The following is a 6000-nucleotide window of genomic DNA, read 5'->3' on the forward strand; positions in this document are numbered from 1 at the left end:
TCTTGGTTGAAAGCCTATAAGAAAATTCTGACCTCAAGTTCCTTTTTATTAGCACAGTTTGTTGTGTGAAGAACATGACAGTATTTTGTGAGGTGAATGGCACATATTCACTGTGAATGATTATGCAGTTGTGCTACAGAGAATATTTTCTGTGGGTTCAGCCTAATGAAACATATGCTTCCTGTTATATCAAATACATTTTATAACAGTAACCATTTCAGCATTATGAAAACATTTAGATGTTTGCTTTATAATTTATACCCTTCTTTCAAATGTCACCTCTTAAAACTCATAATCATTTTATGAAAAAATATTTCAGATCTTTTAACAATTATTTCATGCTGAAAAGAATGGATATGCAGTCATATGCATTCCATCCCAAACTGTGTTTGAACTCATTTCAGACCTAATAAGTTTTTTTTAATACAAATTAAAAAAAGTGCAAAACATTCATCTAACACTCAATTCCCAAATTATTCTTCCATAATTGCCTTCTGCAGTTGCTCTATGTCTGCCATTCTGGCTTTTTCCTCTTGTCAAGTAATCTAGCTGTCTGTTACACAGAAGGGATACAAAACCTTTTGAAGGTAGGAACTACGCTATGGCTTTCTATTGTTAAGTTTTTGATAACTGCATTATGCAGAGCAGGAGTGAAACACATGATGAAGTGAAAGACAACATTTGAAGAACTCTTTTTAGCACTTTCTAAGACCACCTGATAGAATATGATAAAGTGACTTTACTTTTATGGCAATAAGAAAACTTGATCAGAATGTCCTGAGTCTAACACATGTGCACTGTGTTGGTATTTTGCACTCTTACAACACGGACAGGCCAATAATCCACTGTTATGTTGCATTCTGGTACATTTCTGATTTTAGGGGAAGAATTTTCTGAGTGATTGAAAGGCAATCCTAGGATAAAATTTTAGCCATCCATCCCACATATGCATACTTAACAGCAACTCAAAATGACATGTTGGAAGTTCCAGCGCTGATTTTTTTTTTTTTAATTTCAAATTCATCAAACGTTAGCAAAACTATAAAGGACTTCATATATAGGTGCAGTTATGAGTTATGCATACTTACCATGTCACCATTTCTAAAACTTCACTAGCTCATTACAGAAATTAAGTACAGGTGAAACCCATTCTATTATAACATTTTCTCACTAGTTTGAATATTAGATTAATGTGGAATGTGACAACAATACAACTAGTTTGGTGAAAAACAAATGGTAAATCAGACTAATGGTAAATCAGACTCAAGGTAAAAAAGTGCATTCTATGCCTTATATATACTCTGTTGAATGTTGTATGAAAAGTCTTCAAGAATAATATGCAATTTCATTCCAGTTTACACTGAAAAACTGTGCTGCCCATGATCCTGCTTCACATCTTAAGCAAATGTGAGTAAAAATAAAATAGGGGCATTTCCAAACTTGCTCAAAACATGGTCTGGAATCTTGAGACCAGATTTTTCCTCCACTTGAATTACATCAGAATAAATCTGGCTTTCAGTTTGTTCTTGGTTTAAACTTGAGACTGGAAATACTGAATTGCTGGAAATGTTTTCAAGTCTGAGACACAGTAATTACTAACAACTCACACAGTTTGAGCAAGTTCTATGTGAAGACAGTTAAAAATCTCGTATAGATTTAAGTTATGTAGAATAATTCCCATCCAAACAAAGTTTTAACGTATCCAAACCAAACAAAGCTTTTAACTTATCGCTTAAGGATGGTAATGTTGATTCCTGTGCATAGGCAATGTTGTTGCCAATATCTGCTCTGATGATAGAACTTAGAATTTCATTAAGTGAAGATTGGAAAATCAGTCCACGTAAAGGCATTTTCTTCCATGACGTGATCTTCATTTATGAAGTTCAATAGCTACTGAAGCAAACAAGTCTTTGATATTTTCTCATCTACATCCTATAGAAACGATTGGATTGCTGTAGAAGCAAAAGATTGTACCAACAGACAATATTACACAGCCAAACTGTTCATCATTTATCTGTGGCCCAACATCTAACATTTGATGAATGAATTAACAGCAAAATAAGGTTACTGGAGGTTGTTCAATTGTTTCATGTGGTTAGGACAGCTGTAGGCAATCTGTATAGGCTCTTCTGCTATTAGAAACCTATACATGTTTAGACAGTATATATTTCATTTATGATCTGCCAAAAAATATATTAAAACTAAAGATCACTATATGAATGTTCTTCTATGAAATGTTTACAGCATAAGAGGAATTTCCCAAGACTAAAAGTAACCACAGTCATCTCATCTGAACTTTTCATAAAAATTAAGTGTGTCTGTCTTGAATGTGTCTTCTACATTCCAAAAACATCACTTGTTACAGATTTTATTTGACCTGCTCTTAAATTAAAAGAAAATTAAAAAGTCTTTACATATCTTGCGTCCACAAGTAAAATCTCTAGTTTTCTTAAAGCACTGATTCCAGGCTTTGAGTTTTAGCCTTTTAACCAAGAGAGGTCGTTCAGCCAGAACCAATTACCATAGTTCAAGCACTCCACATGGCGTTAAATGAAAATAAAAGTAGTCTGAGGTTGACTCATATAACAATCAGATACATATGAAACTCAGTCCCAGAAATCAAACTATTTTGCCCATCTTCCTCCAACTCCCCATATGAAGTTTTCCAGACTTATGGTGTTGCTTTCAGTTGTCACTTTCTAGCTTTGCATCTGTTGTCAATTATTTTGTCTTTGTCAGCTGTTCAAACAGAATCTAAAAATATATTAACATATCCACTTGCAAACCTTTCTGCACGGAAAGAGCCAGAATGTTTCTGACAGTAGTTAACTCATCATTTATTTCATACCCAGGAATGAAAATCTTTCATTCTGTCCTGGGGTCCTTATATATAAAAACATACTGTGACAGATGATCTCTAAGGTTTGAAGTACAGGAGAGTACAGAGGGCTTCTGATTTGCATGGATATAAACAGGCTTGACTGAACTAGCACAGAATTCTAAGGATTTGCCAATTACAGAAAAAAGTTATTTTTGCCCATTTCTGGTGCACTTCTAATTGGAACAGAATATTATACACTTATGTCATAAAAATATATAAAGGAATTCCTATCACACATCTTGCCAGAAACTATTTTGACACTCAGAGAGTTCAGGGTGCCAGAAGAGATTCATTCACCCATAGTGTCATTAGGAGTGGTGGTGCAATTTTAATTACAGTCCACAAGATGGTACAAAGGAAAAGCTACAGCCAATGTGCCATAGCCACAGAGCTTGCTTTGCTTGCCCAGGGCCTTGAATACCTATTGCATTTCCACATGCATCTATGTTCTGTACCAACAGTTGAACGAATGTGTTATGTTTGCATATATTTAGCTTTTAGAGGCATGTAAGATGTGTGTTTCTGTAAAGATAGTACCTAGGAAATCATACTGCTACTGTTGTGCACTTGCTTTAACATTTTGTGATAATTAGGGTTAATAGGGATAATTAGGTCCAGATAATCATCATTCTTACAAATTCTTTTTATTCAAAGTCCATGTAGCCATACAGACTGCTAGTGCAGCACTTGTAATTATTGCCTTTCTAGTGACACGTGTGAAATGTTTGTAGAGTTCACTTCAAGAATATCTTGTTTTGTAAGTTCGTACAAAACACCAGAAATGTCTCACTTACAATGTACATCAAAAGGGAAATGGTGATAACAGATAAATGCTTTTATAAACCTAGCTGGGGACAGACTCAGCTGATGGCAGCTTGGAACTGAGTAAATACAGCTCAGGTGGGAGTCTCCGGGTAAAGTTCAAAGATGCTATCTATGGATGGATAAGTTGTTGACAGAGCTTGGTACTGCAGAGAGCATGGTGAATTACTGGAGATTTGCATGCTAAAATCTCATGCTCAGTGCCTGTGGTAGTTGCCCATTCATACTTTTACTAATGGGAATGCTTGGGGTGGCTCCCAAACAGCTGCTCCTTCATAACAAAATAGGGTGCCTCCAGATGAGGCATTCAGAGTGTCCTCCTCGCTTGGCAGTCTTTAAAACTTTCAGAGGGTAGAATGAGTTATAACACACAATACCATTCCAGTCATAGAGGAGACCAACTCTTAGATCTTCATAATCTTGAGATTCAGAAGATAATGTTAAAAAATACATATTTAATGGAACAATTTTAAAGTTCCAGCACTGAAATGCATATAAAATTTCTGTTAGAGAATTAATAGGATTTTCAAAGCAACCATGGAATCTAATACAGAGGAAATTAGGAACTTGGGGACTTCCTATAATTGTATTACCTATGCAACTGCAATTTCAAGTGTTTGTGTTCCTTAAATGTCTCACCTTAAGTGAACTGGGAACCAAGGTGGTAATGTTTTTCACAAGCACTTGCACTCCAAGATCACTGAGATGTTGCCAGATGACCATAAAGAGGATTACAGAGAAAAGAACACTGTTTGCCACATTCTTAGCAGAATACGTTAAGAATTCTAGAAAGACTGTAACTATATTTATGCTGAATTACTGTTTGCATAGGCATTGTGGGAAAAAAAAAGGTAGATAGAACAATATTATCTGCATTTTCAATTTTCTGTTTTTTTTTTTTTTTTTCACTTTCCACTGTGTTTATGTACACTATTTCAATAGTTTGAGTAGATTTCATTTTGAAGTGGAAGTTCAGTTGTTAAGGACAAGTTGCTAAGAACATATGTGTCAAGATGGAATTTGAAGAGTCAAATACATTTAGATCACAGCAACGATCTTCTCTAAACCTGAGACCAATAAAAATCAGTCAGACAGCTGCACGAAGCCGGACTCCTTGTTGGTTACAGTTTTTAGAAACGACTAAAATCTTGCTTCAAGTCAAAAACTAGTTCAGTTTGTACAAGAGTTCAAACCAAATACTAACAGCTATCATTTTCAGTCATCTGGAAAGGAAAACTCTCTTAATGCAGTCCTGGTAAGGGATATTCCCCTGAGTTTTCTTGTTCTGAGCTACTGTAGGTAGTTTACATTTCCAAAAGAAGCTGTGTGAAATGTTTCATACACAACACCTAACCAAAGAGCAGTTTAAGGTAGGACTTACGTTAGATTATCTGGATGTATTTTGATAAAACTTAACACTTTAACAGTAGGAACTCCTGGACCTGCTTCCTTTTCTCCTCCATGTATTAGTTACTGAGAGAAGCATTACACTTCTGAGGCATTTAGACTATGAAAATCAAAAGAAAACTGTCCAGCAGGTGAAGGCATGGAAAAGAGTAACAAAACACCTGCTGCTTCTCCAAAGGGATAGATTTTTCACTGAAGTAGAAATCACTTAGCTGAAAATCAAAGCACTGGTGGAAAGTGTGTCAAAGCAGTTAAAACCAGAAAGGCTCATAGAAATGTTTTATGAGAAGGCTGTAGCCTACAGTGTTGAACTCTGGCAGATAAATGTGCAGAATTAGTTAGCCATTTTGTCTCTTTCATTTGCTAATCAATTTCCCCCACTACCACCCTATGACAACTAGTAGGCCTGCACATTTGTTTCATATGGTCCAAGAATGTTTAACCCCCTCCTGACCCCCTTGTGTTTGCTCTCCTTCCCTCAAGGCATGGAAGACTTTAAAGTAGAAAACTGATGAATGAAAGGAATTAATCTCTTGGGGGCTTTTGTCATGAAAGCTTGAAAGGGGATCAGAACAGTCTGACATGTTGACAGCTGAAGTCAAGAGGGAAATTATGATACAATACAGCAAGTCAGAGTTGTTATGTGCAATTTTATCCAAAAGACAAACAAAGTATACTTATTACCTTATTTTCTTTCTGATTACTCTTGCTACTGCTAACAGTAAATGCGATGCTGGATCCAGCAGCCTTGACTCACAGCAACAATCCCTTGAAAAAGATGAAGGATATTCATGGCTACTTTTTAAGAATAAGTATTAGCATTATTATCTTGAGGTAGTGATTTGCCTAGCAGTCCTATAAATGTTCATGACCAGAATGGATTTGCAACT

Source organism: Cyrtonyx montezumae, unplaced genomic scaffold, assembly GCF_038088225.1.
Source record: "Cyrtonyx montezumae isolate F1298 unplaced genomic scaffold, pur_monq_1.0 scaffold_17, whole genome shotgun sequence".
NCBI lineage: Eukaryota > Metazoa > Chordata > Aves > Galliformes > Odontophoridae > Cyrtonyx > Cyrtonyx montezumae.